Consider the following 21,379-nt stretch of genomic DNA (forward strand, 5'->3'; position numbering starts at 1 on the left):
AAGTGGTAGACTCCATAAGGTTGTACTTTCTCCACTTGGTAGGGCCCATCCCACCTTGATCTAAGCTTTCCGGGTAGTAATCTCAACCTTGAATTGTAGAGAAGGACTAGGTCACCGGGTCGGAATTCTCTTCTCCTAATGTTCTTGTCATGGATGGCTTTCATCTTTTCCTTATAGAGTCTAGAGTTGTCGTAAGCTTCCAATCTTAAACATTCTAATTCTGCCAATTGAAGCTTTCTCTCTATTCCGGCCCCACCCAAGCTCATATTACACTCCTTTACGGCCCAATAAGCTTTGTGTTCAATCTCCACCGGTAAGTGACATGCTTTACCATATACAAGCCGGAAGGGGCTCATGCCAATGGGTGTCTTGTAAGCCGTTCGATAGGCCCACAGTGCATCAGAGAGTTTAATGCTCCAATCTTTCCTATTCGGCTTTACAATCCTTTCTAACACGTGCTTGATTTCCCGGTTAGAGACTTCGGCTTGGCCGTTTGTCTGAGCGTGGTAAGCCGTGGCGACTTTGTGGATGATGCCATATCTTCTCATGAGGCCGTCTATTCTTTTGTTGCAAAAGTGGGATCCTTGGTCACTTATGATTGCTCTTGGGGCGCCAAAGCGACAAATGATATTGTTCCTCACAAAAGAATACACAACATTAGCATCATCCGTTCGGGTGGGGATTGCCTCCACCCATTTTGACACATAATCGACGGCTAACAAGATGTAGAGAAAGCCATTGGAATTTGGAAATGGCCCCATGAAGTCGATTCCCCATACGTCAAAGATTTCGCAAAAAAGCATATTTTGTTGGGGAATTTCGTCCTTCTTGGAAATATCTCCAAACCTAATACATTGGGGACAAGATTTGCAATAGAGAGAAGCATCTTTGAGAAGAGTTGGCCACCAAAATCCGCAATCAAGGATTTTTCTTGCCGTTCTTTGGGGCCCGTAGTGACCACCTCCTTCGGAAGCATGGCAAGCGTCCAAGATTGCTTGGAATTCGGTTTGAGGTATGCACCGTCGCATTATTTGGTCCGCTCCATACCTCCACAAATAGGGATCATCCCAAATATAGTATTTGGATTTGCTTTTCAGCTTATCCTTTTTGTTTTTGTCGAGATTGGGAGGGAAGGTGCGTGAAACCAAATAGTTTGCTATTGGGGCATACCAAGGAACCACTTCCGAGATTGCATGCAGGGCATCTAAAGGAAAGGAATCATTGATAGGAGTGGTGTCGCCTTTTGTGTGTTCGAGGCGACTTAAATGGTCCGCCACTAGGTTTTGGGAACCGCTCCTATCTTTGATTTCCAAGTCAAATTCTTGTAATGAGAGCACCCAATGAATTAATCTCGGTTTTGATTCCTTTTTTGCCAACAAGTACTTTAGTGCCGCGTGATCCGAGTACACTACTACCTTGGAACCAAGAAGATAGGCTCGGAACTTGTCCAAAGCAAAAACAATAGCTAGGAGTTCCTTTTCGGTAGTAGTGTAGTTGGATTGGGCTCCGTCTAATGTTTTGGAAGCATAAGCTATGACATAGGGAATCTTACCCTCGCGTTGTGCTAACGCGGCTCCTATCGCATAATTCGAAGCATCACACATGATTTCAAAGGGTTGAGTCCAATTGGGTCCTCGTACAATAGGGGCTTGTGTCAATGCTACCTTGAGTTTGTCATATGCTTCCATACATTCCTTGCTCATCTCAAATTCGGTGTCTTTTTGTAGTAATCGAGAGAGAGGTAAGGCCACCTTGCTAAAGTCCTTGATGAATCTCCGGTAGAATCCTGCATGTCCAAGAAAAGAACGGACTTCCCTCTCGGAGGAGGGGTAAGGTAAACTGGATATGACATTTATCTTTGCCGGATCTACGGAGATGCCTTCCTTTGATACTATGTGTCCCAAAACAATGCCTTGTTTGACCATGAAATGACATTTTTCAAAATTTAAGACAAGGTTTGTTTTGGTGCATCTTTCTAAGACTTTTTCAAGGTTACCTAAGCAATGCTCAAATGACTCACCATACACACTAAAATCATCCATGAAAACTTCCATTGATTGCTCTAGGAAGTCCGCAAATAGGCTCATCATGCATCTTTGAAACATTGCCGGTGCATTGCATAGGCCAAATGGCATACGCTTGTAAGCATATGTTCCAAAGGGGCAAGTAAATGTGGTTTTTTCTTGGTCTTCTAGAGCAATATGAATTTGGAAGTATCCAGAGTAGCCATCAAGAAAACAATAGTATGATTTACCGGCTAACCGATCAAGCATTTGATCGATAAATGGTAGTGGAAAGTGATCTTTCCTTGTGGCCGCATTCAATCTTCGGTAGTCTATGCATACTCTCCAAGAATTCTGCACTCTTGTTGCTATAAGTTCCCCACTTTCGTTTTTGATTGTTGTCACTCCGGACTTCTTTGGCACTACTTGGACCGGGCTTACCCATTCGCTATCTGAGATAGGATAGATGATGTCCGCTTCAAGTAGCTTAGTGACTTCTTTCTTCACCACCTCAAGAATGGTTGGGTTAAGTCTCCTTTGAGGTTGTCGGACCGGTCTTGCTCCTTCTTCAAGAAATATGCGGTGCTCGCATACTTGGGGGCTTATTCCCACTAGATCCGCCAAGCTCCACCCAATTGCCCTTTTGTTTTTCCTTAATACATTCAGCAATTTTTCTTCTTGTTGAGGAGTTAACTCTTGTGCAATTATCACGGGTAGCTTTTGGGCTTCATCAAGGTATGAATACCTTAAGTGAGGTGGTAGTGGCTTCAATTCCATCTTCTTGTCATTCCTTGAAGTTTGAGTTTCCGGATGGTTTGTATGATGTGTGGTATTTAGTTCGCTTGACTTTTCATTTGCTTCTTCGACCATGCACTTCTCATCTAATCTTGCAAGATGCACTTCGGCTACTATGTTATCGATTGGGTCACACTGAAATAGAGAGTGGTTCTCCGGTGGATGCTTCATTGCTTCCTCTAGGCTAAAGCTTACAATTCTCCCATCTATTTCAAATGAGTAGTTCCCCGAGTAAGCATCAAGCTTAAATCTAGAAGTTCTCAAGAATGGCCTTCCAAGTAGGATAGATGATGCTCTCTCGGTTTCGCTTGACGGCATTTCAAAGACATAGAAGTCAATCGGAAATACCAACCCCTTTATATTCACCAATACATCTTCCGCAACACCTGCTACGGTTATTATGCTTTTATCCGCTAGGACAAATCTTGCCGTCGACCTTTTTAGTGGTGGCGACTTCAATACCCGGTAAACGGAGAGCGGCATGATGCTAACACATGCTCCGAGGTCACACATACAATCTCTAAATTGAACTCCATTGACGGTACAAATGACCATGCAAGGGCCCGGGTCATCACACTTCTCTGGCAATGTTCCCATTAAAGCGGAAATAGAACTCCCCAATGGGATTGTTTCCAATTCAAGAATTCTATCCTTGTTTATGCATAAATCTTTGAGGAATTTGGCATATCTAGGAACTTGATGGATGGCATCAAAGAGGGGGATGGTTACCTCAACCTTCTTGAACATTTCTACCATTTTGGGGTCGAGTTCTATGCGCTTTTTAGCTTTCTTTGCAAGTGTTGGAAATGGAAGTGGTTGAGCAATTTCTTCTTCCAAGGTTCTTTTGGCCTTGGTTGTCTCCCTTGTTGGTTGGGCTTCATCCTCAACTATGGCTTGTGGTGTCTCCTCTTCCACTACCTCTTCTATATCTATTCTCTCTTCCTCTTGGGCGGTTGTGATAGGACTTGGGTCCTTTGCTTCCTTCTCTTTTAGTTGTGTACCGGATCTAAGGGTGATGGCATTGATGCCCCCTTTTGGATTTGGTTGAGGTTGAGAGGGGATGACACTTTGGATCGGGGGTTGAGGAGTGGGGGTCGATGGTGTGTCCATGCGTGCAAGAAGAGCTTGTAGTGTAGAGGTGAGGCCGGTGAGGCCGGAAGCAAGTGTGTTTTGTAATTCCTTTTGGCCTTGGATAATGGTCCGGAGTGTTTCGTCTTGGTTGGAGGGGGTGGTTGCATATGTGAGTTGAGGAGTTTGTGATTGGTTGGGTGGTGGTCTTTGATGTGGTGGTTGATATGTTTGGTAGTTTCTTTGTGGGTTTTGTTGATTGTATGGTTGATTTTGTAAGTTGTATGGTCGGTTTTGTGAGAAATTTTGCGAGTTGTTATTCCATCTTTGACCTCCTCCATTGTTGTTGTTGTCCCTATTCCCTTGTTGATGATTGTCTTTCCAATTTTGATTATTGTGTCCACTTCCTTGGTTGTAGCCTCCTCCTTGATAAGGGTGCCCTTGGTTAGGGTTACCTCCTTGGTAGTACCCTTGATTAGGGCGGTCATAGAAATTATGGGTAGCCGCCAAGGTGTTGTCTTCTTGAAGGCTTGGGCACTCATCCGTGTGGTGAGAGTAGCAAGAGCAAATGCCACATACTCTTTGAGGGACCAATTGTTGGTTGTGTTGTTGAGGTGGTGGAGGATGTTGTTGATATGATTGAGGTTGTTGTGGTTGTTGTTGGTTCAATTGGAGTTGCCTCAAGACGGATGTCATCTCATTCAAGGATTGAGTTAGAGCGGTGGCTTCACTACTAGTTGATACCTCGTTCACGGTCCTTGGACGGTTGACTCTTCGCCTCTTGATTGGATTCGGCTAAGTCAATAATAAGTTGCCATGCCTCCTCCGCGGTTTTATATTTGGACAAAGAACCATTGCTAGAAGTGTCCAAGAGGGTTCTATCTTGCTCTCGCATCCCTTGACATATGTATCCAAGCAATACTTGAGTGTCGATCATGTGATTAGGGCATGCATCTAGTAGTTTGCGAAACCGTTCCCAATACTCATAGAGTGGTTCCGTCTCACCTTGCACAATACAAGACATTTCCTTCCTTAGCCTATCCATCTTTTCCGGGGGCAAGAATTTATCTAAGAACCCCCTTCTAAGTAGGTCCCAATCGGAGGTAACTTCACTAGAGAGGGTGTAGAACCATTCTTTGGCCTTGTCCTCAAGAGAGAAAGGGAAAGCAAACAACCATATAGCAACTTCATCGGACCCTTCCCGTCTAGTAGTCGAGCATATGCGATGGAAGTCCTTGAGATGTCGAATAGGGTCTTGTGCGGGAAGCCCGTGAAACTTGGGTAGGAGGTTGATCAAAGCGGTCTTCAATTCAAAGTTCGCATTCAAATTGGGGTGAGTTACATGAAGGGGTTGAAGGACATAATCCGGTGCACCCGCTTCCTTGATGGTAACTCTCCTCGGAGCGTCCATGGTATTAGTACCTAAAACAAAAGAAGAATTGTTAGTGAGATTGATGGGAGTATGATTAATGCCTTCTTTGAGTGACGGTTCAATGTTCACTTCTAGTAAGGTGGTTGAGGTGGTGAAAACCTCTTCACCTTTTCCGAATCTTAGCCGCCTCCGAGCTTGTCTAATATGAAACAAAGTTCGTTCTATTTCCGGATCAAAAGGGGCTAAGCTCGGATTCGGTTGTGAACGCGTCATGCAATGAAGGGGAAATGGAATTCATTGTAACGATGAGGAGTTAGTCAATTGAGCAGTTTACAATGAAGTGCAACTATGTACATATATACACGCTTAATCCAAAACAATAACATGGCACACTAAGCAAAATCCCCGGCAACGGCGCCATTTTGACAAATGAATTTTTGCCGGTATAGAAATTATCAAATGATCAATCGTAGTATAGTCTAAACCGACGCAAAATCCTTCATCAAACAAATCTACAATCTATATCCGAGAGTACTAGTCTCCCGAGTCGTTCTCCCTTGGAATTGCCAAAGTGTGCATCTTATTGATTTAGTAAGCTTTGTTGGAATTCTTTGAAGGTTTTAGCAAAGTAATGAGAAACAAACAATCAATTATCAAAAGACTTGGCTTAGGGTTGGCATTAGAAATTCTATCCTTATAGTCCATTCAATGTTGACAATCAATTAGGCCTTGCTTCATTTAGTTATCCCCTAGGTATAGAGGGAGGTCAAATGAAAGCAATCAACTTGAGTCACAAGTCCTAGCTTCACCTTATGGGAATCTAGCTTTAGTGCACTCCAAGCCAACTAGCAATCCCTAATTCCAAATCAACTATTGATACAACTATTCAACTTCTTCCAAGGACCAAACCCTATGCCAAGTGTGAAAATTCTACTCCATAGCTAGTGTTGTCATTTTATCAAACATGTGATGAGCAAGAAGGAAAGTCATAGTAAAATGAGAAGAAAAGTCGAATTGAAAGTATTGCAACACAAAGATCTAACAACAAGTCTCAAAGAGTAGCAATGAAAATCGAATTCTCAAAATAGGGACGAAATCCAAAATTACAAAGTTGAATTCTAGATCTATGAGAATTGATCAATTGCATCTACTACTTGAAATTGGAGAAGAAAATCTATGACATGAACAAAGTGAAGTGAGAATTGTAATGGATCTCACCAAAAAGTCATTGAAAATTCAGAAATTAGATGAGGATGAACCCTAGTGAAAAGCTTGGAATCTCCCTCTCCTTCTCCAAAAGTGTAACCAACTCTCCTCTCCCCAAAAAAATATCTAGATCTAGAAAATGAACTAAAATTGTCCTTAACCCTTGCTCCTTTGATCTTCTTGAGTGATGAGCGGATAATTTATACGCTTTTTGGCATTGTTTTTAGTATGTTTTTAGTAGGATCTAGTTACTTTTAGGGATGTTTTCATTAGTTTTTATGTTAAATTCACATTTCTGGACTTTACTATGAGTTTGTGTGTTTTTCTGTGATTTCAGGTTTTTTCTGGCTGAAATTGAGGGACTTGAGCAGAAATCAGATTCAGAGGTTGAAAAAGGACTGCTGATGCTGTTGGATTCTGACCTCCCTGCACTCAAAGTGGATTTTCTGGAGCTACAGAACTCGAAATGGCGCGCTTCCAATTGCGTTGGAAAGTAGACATCCAGGGCTTTCCAGCAATATATAATAGTCTATACTTTGGCCAAGAATTGACGACGTAAACTGGTGTTCAACGCCAGCCTTCTGCCCAAATCTGGCGTCCAGCGCCAGAAAAGGATCGAAAACCAGAGTTGATCGCCCAAACTGGCACAGAAACTGGCGTTCAACTCCACAAATGGCCTCTGCACATGCAACACTTAAGCTCAGCCCAAACACACACCAAGTGGTCCCCGGAAGTGGATTTATACATCAAATACTTACTCATGTAAACCCTAGTAGCTAGTTTATTATAAATAGGACCTCTTACTATTGTATTAGGCATCTTTGGATTATCTTTTGATATCTTTTGATCATCTTAGGATCTGAGGATCATCTTTGAACGCATTGTTCTTAGATTAAGGGGGCTGGCCATCTCGGCCATGCCTGGACCTTCACTTATGTATTTTCAACGGTAGAGTTTCTACACTCCATAGATTAAGGTGTGGAGCTGATGCCAAGGCATCTTAGGCTAGTTTCACTAGCCTTTTTCTTTTATTTTTAGTTGTTTTATGCATTTTCTTGAGCCTTAAGTAATCATTTGGGCCAAATAGTCATGCTTGTCTTAAATCATTCAACATGAAGATTTTGATGCAAATTCCATGAGTTTTTAGTTATATTACTTGAATGCTATGAATGGAAGATTTCTCATGAAATTTTGCAAGACTTTGATGCAATTGTTTGGATGATTTCAGGGAAGAAGAGGCTAAGCAAGGAAGCAACAAAATCAATAAAGGAAGCTTGAATATCAAATGTGGAGTTTAAGTTCCAGTTTAAGCCTAAACTGGAGTTTAAACGCCAGAATCATGAAGGCTAAGAAATGCTAGAATTGAAGTTTAACCTCCAGTTTAACCTTAAACTGGAGGTTAAACGCCAGAATGAAAAGTCTCACCAAAGAAGCATTCCACGTTTAACCTCCAGTTTGACCTCAAACTGGAGGTTAAACGCCAGAATGAGAATGCCAATCAGGAAGCATTTCCACGTTTAACCTCCAGTTTAACCTTAAACTGGAGGTTAAACGCCAGAAATGGGAAGTGCACCAGGGAGCCATTTCCACGTTTAAGCTCCAGTTTGACCTTAAACTGGAGCTTAAACGTGTTCGACCAAGTTTTCTCCTCCAGGGTTGCTTTCTCCATTTCCACGTTTAAGCTCCAGTTTGACCTTAAACTGGAGCTTAAACGTGTTCGACCTCCAGGGCTACCTTTTCCATTTCCACGTTTAAGCTTCAGTTTAACCTTAAACTGAAGCTTAAACGTGTTATATGGAACAGCTTGACCATGCCTTCTTCAAACATAAATAACTTGAGCTACAAAACTCCAAATGAGGTGATTCAAAATGCATTGGAAAGAAGACATCTAGAGCTTTCCAAGCATATATGGCATGCATGGTGGATACTAAAAATTGAGGGAGAAAACAGCCCCGTAATGTGCATAGAAGAGCATAGTACCAACATGCAGTCAGGCCAGCTGACCTCTTCACCTTCCATGGAGTATAACTCGAGTTGTAGAGATCCAATTGAGGTGCTTCCAGTTGCGTTAGAAAGCTGACATCCATAGCTTTCCAACGAGGTATAATAGTCTATATTTGGCATCAAATTGGCAAGGTTGACAAGGGAACAAAGTGACGACTCAAGAAAGGGGGTGCAACATTTGAGTGTAGTTTAATGGATCATTATCCTTTTTGGATCAATTATGTCACTCAGCCCTTCAAGCAAGCAAGGCCCATCAACAACACCAAATCAAGGCCACAAGAATCATCTAGAATAGTTTATTTTTATTTGATTGTAATTTGCTTTGAATTTCATTTTCATTTTGTAATTTAGGGAGCCTATTTAAAGGCCTTAGTTTTTGCATTTGAAGAAACACGGAGGGGATTGAAGGGGAATCCAGCCCCTGAGGGGGAGAGGACTGGAAATCATTTTCTTTTAGTTTTGTAATTGAATTCAGAGCTATGACTCACTAAACCCCTTTCATTGGGTTAGGGAGCTCTATTGTAATTCAATGAATCAATAATAGTTTATCTTCTTCTTCAATCTTTTCTCTTGAATTTTGTTAGAAAGCTTCTCGTTCTAATTCCATTGGGTAGTTGTCTTGGGAAAGAAACTACCCATAATTGGAATCCTTCGGAACCTTGGGAAAGGAATGGAGGATTCATGCTAGAGAAGCTTTCTCACAGTGAATTGGATTGGGGTTTGGATGGATATTGTGACATGTAATCCTACCAAATTGTGGTTCATGAAACTGTGTGGTATAATCAGTGATCGAGCATCATCTCTTCTTATGAACATTTAAACCAAGGGATTGGGAATTTGTTTGTTTTTAGAGAGAATTGGTGAGCCAAGGGATTGGGATCCAATCATATAAGATTGCCAAGCAAAATTCAATGAACGCATTGGTTGAGGAAGAGATAAACATGTTTTGATTCGGAGATCTCAATATCTCCTATAACCCAATGAATTCCCCATTTCTGATTTCCAATTTCTATTTACATTCTGCAACTCAATACTTGCAATCACCCCCATTCCCTTTTAATTTCAGCAATTTAGCTTCTGGTCTTTAATTCATGCAATTTAAGATTCCGCTATTTCAATTTCTTGTCATTTACTTTTCCCGCCAATTTTACATTCCGCAATTCTCATCTAAATCTTGATTCCACTCAACTAGAACACACTTCTAATCCGAATTGCTCACTCAACCAATCCTTGTGGGATTCGACCTCACTCTATTGTGAGTTTTTACTTGACGATAACCGGTGCACTTGCCGGAAGGAATTTTGCCGATCGTGCAATTTCCTAAATCGTAGCATAACTAGTTTATGCGCATCAAGTTTATGGCGCCGTTGCCGGGGATTGGTTTTCGATTGACAATTCTCCAATTGGAAGTTAACTAGATTGAGCAATTTTTCTTTTCTTTTGTTAATAGTTTTTGTTTCAGTTTATTACTGCTAATTTCTGCAAATTTTAATTTGTTTTCTTTGCTTATTCACTTGTTAGCATACTAACCACTAGCTGTTTGTGATATTGCCTCACTATGGAATTTCCACTATCTTTGGATGAGTATTGTTTGAGACTGAGCACATTGCAAAAAAGAAAGGAGTATCCATCATCTTTTGGTCAATCAAAATTCATGAGAAACTCTCCACCACCACAGAATGATTCATGTTATTATGCTCATGGTGGGTGGGAGTATCAGGAACAGGAAACGGGGTACTTCCCACAGCCACAAAATGGTCCATGTTTTGGTGAATTTGATCACTACTCAAGTTGTGGCTGGGAAGATCAAAACCAAAGAGATTTCACTTATTCACACCCCATTCATCAAGAGCCATCACCTCTGAATTCTCCAACCTCACCTCCTAGTTTTACATATCCAAATTCTTCATCACTTGAGCATTTCTCAGCACAAAATTCCTTCTCAAATTCATACAATTCATTTCACGATCCACAAGACTCATTCCACTACACACAAGAGTCATACCACTACCAACACTCCAACCAAAGACTCTATCAGCCCACACAAAACACATACTCCCAGCCACCATATCACAGCCAAGATAATCAACCTCATCAACCCAATCCGAACCAACAATTTCAAGATCAATTAAACAGGATAGAAGGAATGATTGCAACTATGGGCAGAGATGTGGCCGATTTGAAAGGCTTTAAGGAAGAAGTGATATCCAACTTACAAAATCAAGGTGCTGCCATTCAAAAGCTAGAAGCACAAATTGAATATCTATCAAAGCAAATCCCTACCCACAATTCTTCTAGTGATACCATGGCAAACCCAAGGGAGGAATCAGAAGAACAAGAAAGGGAGAAAGTCAATCAAGGGAGATCACACTCCAATGACACAGAGAGTTGCAAAGAGGAAGGGTTCATTGAACCACAAATTCAGGAAGCTTTTGATGAACAGGATACTCCAACTGTCCAACAACAACCAAGTTCTGAGATCAAGGATATGAAGGCAGTAGAAACAAGCACCAAAATGAGGATTGTGACCGAGACACAAAGGATCATATCCATGAAGAAGAGAAGGTCGAAGAACAATCCAACTCCTGAGCCAACAAGCAAGTTCACTCAAGCCAATCACAAGGGAAAGCTTGCTGGAAAGAAGCATTCACAACAAGGGGCACTAACTAGCTCCTTTATCCACTTGAAGTCATTCCTCTTAACAAACTGGAAGAAGAGGAAGAAAGTCAGGAACAGCATGTCAAGCTAATGACGTTAAAGAAGCGCTTGTTGGGAGGCAACCCAACCAAAGGTAGTTTTTCTTTTCTAGTTATTTCAATAAAAGAGTTAAGTAGATTTATCTGTATTGCAAGGAGCTAAGTTTGGTGTTGCACACCAAAACAATTCAAGGGTGAATGTGAGATTCTAAGTTTGGTGTTCCACCAAAAACTTCATTAAAAGCACATTTCTACCTCAGCATGACTAGTCACTAGCTCCAACCAATCAGGGAAACTACTTAACCAATAGTTTAATTTCTAGTTCATAGTTTCTTTTTCTAGTTCATAGTTATTTTCTTAATAAAAGCACATGAGGTTTTCTGCATATGATCCAAATTGCTGCATATGGCAAGGAACTAAGTTTGGTGTTCACACACCAATCTAAGTTCAGAGGCCCACAAACATACATGCATGCTAACCAATTCTCAAAGTGCTTGGGGAACAAGCAACTTCTAATAGCTTTGCAGGAAGACAATCAATCTCATGGAAGGAATATACATCATCATCAAAGAGAACACCAAGGCTAGGAAGGATGATGAACAACAAAGAAGATGCTAAAAGGTTGTATTGTCACTTAATTGCTTGTACTTTGAATTGCTGATATTGGAAGTTTGCATGCACCCCTGCTTTAAGTTTGAGTCATTGCAGTTTTTGTTTGTCTGTTTAATTTCCAAATAAGTGATAGTCTAAGTGTCTGGATAAACTTCATCTTCTTAAATGTATGCTTGCCATGCTTGTTCTGTTTCCATAAAATAAAAGAAATGTTTGAACAAAAGTAACTCAATTCCATTTGGTAAGAAATCAAATAAGATTAAGTGGTGGTATGCATGTTTGATTGAATAGTCAGCTCACTAAGAAATAAAGTTAGAATTGTCACTTTTAGTGGAAATTAGGATGCTGTCTATGGATCTTGATGAATAAATGTCTTTGGCCATGAAAAAGAAAGAAGAAGAAGAAGAAAAAGCCACTGAAAAAGGGCAACCAAAAAGCAAAAAAAAAATTGAGAAAATAAGCTAGGCACCAATGGTTTGAACTTCTGAGACAAATGCCTGTGGTGTTTATGTATTAAGGATATGCTTGGATGAATAGGTTCTGAGGAGTGTTTCAACACTTGGTAACTTGGGTTAACTAACCCGGGATTATCAACCAAAAGTCCATTATCAAGAGCAACCTAAATACAAAACATTTAGTCACACAAAGAGGTGCTGGGTACCAATGTCTCAAGAAGAAATGTGAACTAAAATGCCTGTAGTGGATATGTGTAGTGCACTGATAAGAAAAAGAAAATGCCAAAGGCTTGTGCAACACATGACACTGAGCAACAAGGAGCAAATAAGCTCAAAGAAAAAGAAAAACAAAGAAAAGAAACTTGCCAAGGATATGTGAATAACAAGAGGCCATAGCAGTGTTTTAGTGGAAACATAAAAAGTGACATTCTTACCTAAGAAACAATAAAGTGATGCTGCAACAACTTTCTGCATGAACACCCCATTAATCAATGTCAATTACTTACTGATATGGCTAATGAATTTACTTTCTGTTTCATTCTTTCTTCTCAATAATTCAGAACTTGCTTGGGGACAAGCAAGGATTAAGTTTGGTGTTGTGATGCCAAGGCATCTTAGGCTAGTTTCACTAGCCTTTTTCTTTTATTTTTAGTTGTTTTATGCATTTTCTTGAGCCTTAAGTAATCATTTGGGCCAAATAGTCATGCTTGTCTTAAATCATTCAACATGAAGATTTTGATGCAAATTCCATGAGTTTTTAGTTATATTACTTGAATGCTATGAATGGAAGATTTCTCATGAAATTTTGCAAGACTTTGATGCAATTGTTTGGATGATTTCAGGGAAGAAGAGGCTAAGCAAGGAAGCAACAAAATCAATAAAGGAAGCTTGAATATCAAATGTGGAGTTTAAGTTCCAGTTTAAGCCTAAACTGGAGTTTAAACGCCAGAATCATGAAGGCTAAGAAATGCTAGAATTGAAGTTTAACCTCCAGTTTAACCTTAAACTGGAGGTTAAACGCCAGAATGAAAAGTCTCACCAAAGAAGCATTCCACGTTTAACCTCCAGTTTGACCTCAAACTGGAGGTTAAACGCCAGAATGAGAATGCCAATCAGGAAGCATTTCCACGTTTAACCTCCAGTTTAACCTTAAACTGGAGGTTAAACGCCAGAAATGGGAAGTGCACCAGGGAGCCATTTCCACGTTTAAGCTCCAGTTTGACCTTAAACTGGAGCTTAAACGTGTTCGACCAAGTTTTCTCCTCCAGGGTTGCTTTCTCCATTTCCACGTTTAAGCTCCAGTTTGACCTTAAACTGGAGCTTAAACGTGTTCGACCTCCAGGGCTACCTTTTCCATTTCCACGTTTAAGCTTCAGTTTAACCTTAAACTGAAGCTTAAACGTGTTATATGGAACAGCTTGACCATGCCTTCTTCAAACATAAATAACTTGAGCTACAAAACTCCAAATGAGGTGATTCAAAATGCATTGGAAAGAAGACATCTAGAGATTTCCAAGCATATATGGCATGCATGGTGGATACTAAAAATTGAGGGAGAAAACAGCCCCGTAATGTGCATAGAAGAGCATAGTACCAACATGCAGTCAGGCCAGCTGACCTCTTCACCTTCCATGGAGTATAACTCGAGTTGTAGAGATCCAATTGAGGTGCTTCCAGTTGCGTTAGAAAGCTGACATCCATAGCTTTCCAACGAGGTATAATAGTCTATATTTGGCATCAAATTGGCAAGGTTGACAAGGGAACAAAGTGACGACTCAAGAAAGGGGGTGCAACATTTGAGTGTAGTTTAATGGATCATTATCCTTTTTGGATCAATTATGTCACTCAGCCCTTCAAGCAAGCAAGGCCCATCAACAACACCAAATCAAGGCCACAAGAATCATCTAGAATAGTTTATTTTCATTTGATTGTAATTTGCTTTGAATTTCATTTTCATTTTGTAATTTAGGGAGCCTATTTAAAGGCCTTAGTTTTTGCATTTGAAGAAACACGGAGGGGATTGAAGGGGAATCCAGCCCCTGAGGGGGAGAGGACTGGAAATCATTTTCTTTTAGTTTTGTAATTGAATTCAGAGCTATGACTCACTAAACCCCTTTCATTGGGTTAGGGAGCTCTATTGTAATTCAATGAATCAATAATAGTTTATCTTCTTCTTCAATCTTTTCTCTTGAATTTTGTTAGAAAGCTTCTCGTTCTAATTCCATTGGGTAGTTGTCTTGGGAAAGAAACTACCCATAATTGGAATCCTTCGGAACCTTGGGAAAGGAATGGAGGATTCATGCTAGAGAAGCTTTCTCACAGTGAATTGGATTGGGGTTTGGATGGATATTGTGACATGTAATCCTACCAAATTGTGGTTCATGAAACTGTGTGGTATAATCAGTGATCGAGCATCATCTCTTCTTATGAACATTTAAACCAAGGGATTGGGAATTTGTTTGTTTTTAGAGAGAATTGGTGAGCCAAGGGATTGGGATCCAATCATATAAGATTTCCAAGCAAAATTCAATGAACGCATTGGTTGAGGAAGAGATAAACATGTTTTGATTCGGAGATCTCAATATCTCCTATAACCCAATGAATTCCCCATTTCTGATTTCCAATTTCTATTTACATTCTGCAACTCAATACTTGCAATCACCCCCATTCCCTTTTAATTTCAGCAATTTAGCTTCTGGTCTTTAATTCATGCAATTTAAGATTCCGCTATTTCAATTTCTTGTCATTTACTTTTCCCGCCAATTTTACATTCCGCAATTCTCATCTAAATCTTGATTCCGCTCAACTAGAACACACTTCTAATCCGAATTGCTCACTCAACCAATCCTTGTGGGATTCGACCTCACTCTATTGTGAGTTTTTACTTGACGATAACCGGTGCACTTGCCGGAAGGAATTTTGCCGATCGTGCAATTTCCTAAATCGTAGCATAACTAGTTTATGTGCATCAGGAGCTCTGCTGTTCCTCAAAGATTAATGCAAAGTACTACTGTTTTCTATTCAATTCTTCTTATTTCTCTTCTAAGATATCCATTCGCACCCAAGAATGTGATGAAGGTGATGATTATGTGTGACGCTCATCATCCTTCTCCCTTATGAACGCGTGCCTGACAAACACTTCTGTTCTACATGAATTAAGCTAGAATGAGTATCTCTTAGATCTCCTAACCAGAATCTTCGTGGCGTAAGCTAGAATGATGGCGGCATTCAAGAGAATCCGGAAGGTCTAAACCTTGTCTGTGGTATTCTGAGTAGGATTCAATGATTGAATGACTGTGACGAGCTTCAAACTCGCGATTGTTGGGCGTTAGTAACAGACGCAAAAGGAGGGTGAATCCTATTCCAGCATGATCGCGAACCGACAGATGAATAGCCGTGCCGTGACAGGGTGCGTGAGCATATTATTCACTGAGAGGAGGGGATGTAGCCACTGACAACGGTGATGCCCTTGCATAAAGCCAGCCATGGAAAGGAGTGAGACTGATTGGATGAAGACAGCAGGAAAGCAGAGGTTCAGAGGAACGAAAAGCATCTCCATTCTCTTATCTGGAATTCTCACCAATGAATTACATAAGTATCTCTATCCCTATTCTATTATTAAATTTCGAAAACTCCATTATCACTTTATATCTGCCTGACTGAGATCTGCAAGGTGACCATAGCTTGCTTCATACCAACAATCTCTGTGGGATTCGACCCTTACTCACGTAAGGTATTACTTGGACGACCCAGTGCACTTGCTGGTTAGTTGTATCGAAGTTGTGACAATTATGAATTAAGATCAAAGCACCAAGCTTTGGAGCCATTACCAGGGATTGTTCGAGCCTGGACATCACAATTTCGTGCACCAAGTTTTTGGCGCCGTTGCCGGGGATTGTTTGAGTTTGGACAACTGACGGTTCATCTTGTTGCTCAGATTAGGTAATTTTCTTTTTGTCTTGTTTTCAAAAAAAAAAATTTTTCAAAAATCTTTCAAAAATTCTTCCTTTGTTTTCGAAAAAAAAAAATTTTTTTAAAATAAAAATGTTTTCAAAAATATATTTTCCTTTCAAAATTTTTAAGAATGAATTCTAGTGTTTCATGGAGCATGTTGAAGCCTGGCTGGCTGTAAAGCCATGTCTCAATTCTTATACTCAAGAGAAGAGCTTCTTTATCTTTCTTAGCCAATTGGCTGTTGAATGTAAGGAATGTCAGGCGTGTCATGTCTGAGTTACATACTAAAGCTTGGCTGGCTATTAAGCCATGCCTGACCCTTTGATTGGAGCTTTAGAGCATAAGATTCCTGGAATTCATATTAAAAATTTTGGAATCCTTATTTTCTTTTTCAAAATTATTTTTCGAAAAACATAAAATAAAAATCCAAAAAAAAAAATTTAGAAAATCATAAAAATAAAAAATATTTTTGTGTTTCTTGTTTGAGTCTTGAGTCATATCATAAGTTTGGTGTCACTTGCATTTGCATCCTGCATTTTTCGAAAATAATCATGCATTCATAGTGTTCTTCATGATCTTCAAGTTGTTCTTTGTCAGTCTTCTTGTTTGATCTTGATGTTTTCTTGTTTTACATGTGCATCTTTCGTTTATTAGAGTCTAAACATGAAAGATTTCTAAGTTTGGTGTCTTGCATGTTTTATTTGTATATAAAATTTTTCAAAAATATGTTCTTGATGTTCATCATGACAGTCACGGTGTTCTTGGTGTTTATCTTGACATTCATAACATTCTTGCATACATTCATTGTTTTGATCTAAAAATTTCATGCATTGCATTATTTTACTTGTTTTTTCTCTCTCATCATAAAAATTTCAAAAATAAAAAAAAATATCTTTCCCTTTTTTCTCTCATCAAATTCGAAAATTTGGATTGACTTTTTCAAAAATTTTTAAAATCAAATTGTTTCTCATGAGTCAAATCAAATTTTCAATTTGAAAATCTTATCTTTTTCAAAATCTTTTTCAAAAATCAAATCTTTTTCAAAATTCTTAGTTATTTTCGAAAATTTCAAAAATATTTTTTAAAAATCTTTTTCTTATTTTTATCACAAATTTTCGAAAATAACATAATCAATTAATGTTTTGATTCAAAAATTTGAAGTTTGTTACTTGCTTGTTAAGAAAGATTCAAACTTTAAGTTCTAGAATCATATCTTGTGATTTCTTATGAATCAAGTCATTAATTGTGATTTTAAAAATCAAATCTTTTTCAAAAACTAATTTCTATCATATCTTTTCAAAAAAATATCTTCTTATCTTATCTTTTTCAAAATTTGATTTCAAAATATCTTCTCTAACTTCCCAACTTCTTATCTTTTCAAATTTGTTTCAACTAACTAACCAACTTTTTGTTTGTTTCTTAACTTTTTCAAAACTACTTAACTAACTCTCTCTCTAATTTTCGAAAATATCTTCCCTCTTTTTCAAAAATTTCTTTTTTATTAACTAATTATTTTTATTTTTATATAAAAAAAAATTTCGAAAAAAAAATACTAACCTTTTTCAAAAACTATTTTTGAAAATCACTAACTCATTTTCAAAAATTGTTTTCGAAAATTCACTTCCCCCTCTCATCTTCTTCTATTTGTTTATTGATATACTAACATCTTTCCTTCAACTCACCAAAAATCCGAACCCCCTCTCTCTCTGAGTTCAGATTTTCTTTTCTTCTCTTCTTCTACTCACACAGGGATCCCTATACTGTGGTATAAAGGATCCATATTATTATTACTATTTTTTCTGTGCCATCTTCTTTGTCATATGAGCAGGAGCAAGGACAAGAACATTCTTGTTAAAGCAGATCCAGAACCTGAAAGGACTCTGAAGAAAAAAATTAAGAGAAGCTAAAATACAACAATCCAGAGATAACCTTTCAGAAATTTTCGAATAGGAAAAGGAGATGGCAGCCGAAAATAATAATAATATAAGGAAGATGCTTGGTGACTTCACTGCACCTAATTCCAATTTACATGAAAGAAGCATCTCCATTCCTGCCATTGGAGCAAACAACTTTGAGCTGAAACCTCAATTAGTTTCTCTGATGCAGCAGAACTGCAAGTTTCATGGACTTCCATCTGGAGATCCCTTTCAGTTCTTAACTGAATTCTTGCAGATATGTGATACTGCAAAGACTAATGGAATAGATCCTAAAGTCTACAGGCTCATGCTTTTCCCTTTTTGCTGTAAGAGACAGAGCTAGACTCTGGTTGGATTCACAACCTAAGAATAGCCTGAACTCATGGGATAAGCTGAGTAAAAGGATCACTGAAATCCCTCCTAGTACTCTCCCAAGCAATACAGAAGAGAATCCAAAAGGAGAGTGCAAGGCCATTGACATAAGCGCCATGGCCGAACCTGTGAGGAGAGGAGAGGACGTGAATCCCAAGGAGGAAGACCTCCTGGGACGTCCAGTGATCAATAAGGAGCTTCCCTCTGAGGAACCAAAGGACTCTGAGGCTCATCTAGAGACCATAGAGATTCTATTGAACCTCCTTATGCCCTTCATGAGCTCTGATGAGTATTCCTCTTCTGAAGAAAATGAGGATGTCACTGAAGAGCAAACTGCCAAGTTTCTTGGTGCAATCATGAAGCTGAATGCCAAATTATTTGGCATTGATACTTGGGAAGTTGAACCTCCCTTGTTCATCAATGAACTAAGTGATCTGGATCAACTGACATTGCCTCAGAAGAGACAGGATCCTGGAAAGTTCATAATCCCTTGTACCATAGGCACCATGATCTTTAAGGCTCTGTGTGACCTTGGTTCAGGGATAAACCTCATGCCCCTCTCTGTAATAGAGAAACTGGGAATCTATGGGGTGCAAGCTGCTAAAATCTCACTGGAGATGGCAGACAGCTCAAGAAAACAGGCTTATGGACAAGTAGAAGATGTATTAGTAAAGGTTGAGGGCCTTTACATACCTACTGATTTCATAGTCCTGGATACTGGAAAGGAAGAGGATGAATCCATCATCCTAGGAAGACCTTTCCTGGCCACAGCAAGAGCTGTGATTGATGTTGACAGAGGTGAAATAGTCCTTCAATGGAATGAGAACTCCCTTGTATTCAAAACTCAAGGATCTCCCTCTGCAACCATGGAGAGGAAGCAGGAAAAGCTTCTCTCCAAGCAGAGTCAACCAGAGCCCCCACAGTCAAACTCTAAGTTTGGTGTTGGGAGGCCACAACCAAACTCTAAGTTTGGTGTTGAACTCCCATATCCAAACTCTAAGTTTGGTGTTGGAGAGTCTCAACAAAGCTCTGCACATCTGTGAGGCTCCATGAGAGCCCACTGTCAAGCTATTGACATTAAAGAAGCGCTTGTTGGGAGGCAACCCAATGTTTATCTAACTCTATTATTATTGTTTTTCATGTTTTCTTAGGTTCATGATCATGTGGAGTCACAAAATAAATATAAAAATTGAAAACGGAATCAAAAACAGCAGAAGAAAAATTACACCCTGGAGGAGCATCTGTCTGGCGTTCAGCGCCAGAACAGAGCATGGTTCTGGCGCTGAACGCCCAAAATGGGCAGCTTCTGGGTGCTGAACGCCAGAACAGGCATGGTTCTGGCGTTCAACGCCAGAAATGGCACACAGATGGGCGTTGAACGCCCAAAATGGCCACCAACCTGGCGCTAAACGCCCAGAGTTGGATACAAAGGCATTTTTACATGCCTAAGGGGTGCAGGGATGTAAATCCTTGAAAACCTCAGGATCTGTGGACCCCACAGGATCCCCACCGACCTCCACTCACTTCTTCTCACCACTCTCTTTCACACAACCCCATAAACACTCTTCCCTAAAAACCCCTCACCAATCACCTCAATCTCTCTTCCCCACTAAACCTTCACCACTCACATCCACCCACTCTTCCCAATAAACCTACCTCATAAACTCCACCTACCTTCAAAATTCAAAACCAATTTCCCACCCAAACCCACCCATATAGCCGAACCTTAACCCCCCCTCCATTCCCTATATGAAGACCTCCATTCTTCACCAAATTCACACAACACACCCCTCTACACACTCCTTAGCCGAAACCACATCTCCCTCTCCCTCTCCATATTTCTTCTTCTTCTTCTTCTATTCTTTTGTTTATTGCTCGAGGGCGAGAAATATTCTAAGTTTGGTGTGGTAAAAGCATAGCTTTTTTTTGTTTTTCCATTACCATTGATGGAACCTAAGACCGGAGAATCCTCTAGAAGAGGGAAAGGGAAGATAAAAGCTTCCACATCCGAGTCATGGGAGATGGAAAGGTTCATCTCCAAAGCCCATCAAGACCACTTCTATGACGTTGTGGCCAAGGAGAAGGTGATCCCTGAGGTCCCTTTTAAACTCAAAAGAAATGAGTATCCGGAGATCCGACATGAAATTCAAAGAAGAGGTTGGGAAGTTCTAACAAATCCCATCCAACAAGTCGGCATCTTAATGGTTCAAGAGTTTTATGCCAATGCATGGATCACCAAGAACCATGATCAAAGTAAGAACCCGGATCCAAAGAACTATGTTACAATGGTTCGGGGGACATACTTAGATTTTAGTCCGGAGAATGTGAGGTTGGCGTTCAACTTGCCATACATGGAAGAGAACGCACGCCCCTACACAAGGAGAGTCAACTTTGATCAAAGGTTGGACCAAGTCCTTATGGACATATGTGTAGAAGGAGCTCAATGGAAGATTGACTCCAAAGGCAAGCCGGTTCAACTAAGAAGATTGGACCTCAAGCCTATAGCTAGAGGATGGTTGGAGTTTATTCAATGCTCAATCATTCCCACTAGCAACCGGTCTGAAGTTACTATAGATCGGGCCATCATGATCCATAGCATCATGATTGGAGAAGAGGTGGAAGTTCATGAGATTATACCTCAAGAACTCTACAAGGTGGCTGACAAGTCCTCCACCATGGCAAGGTTAGCCTTTCCTCACCTCATTTGCCACCTATGCAATTCAGCTGGGATTGACATAAAGAGAGATATCCTCATTAAAGAGGAAAAGCCCATCACTAAGAAAAAGATGGAGCAAGCAAGAGAGCCCAGTCATGGAGCTCAAGAGGCGCAAGAAGCTCATCACCATGGGATTCCGGAAATGCCTCAAATGCACTTTCCTCCACAAAATGTTGGGAGCAAATCAACACCTCCCTAGAAGAATTGAGT

This window comes from Arachis ipaensis, chromosome B5, assembly GCF_059453495.1.
Source record: "Arachis ipaensis isolate K30076 ecotype BB chromosome B5, ASM5945349v1, whole genome shotgun sequence".
NCBI classification, from domain to species: Eukaryota; Viridiplantae; Streptophyta; class Magnoliopsida; order Fabales; family Fabaceae; genus Arachis; species Arachis ipaensis.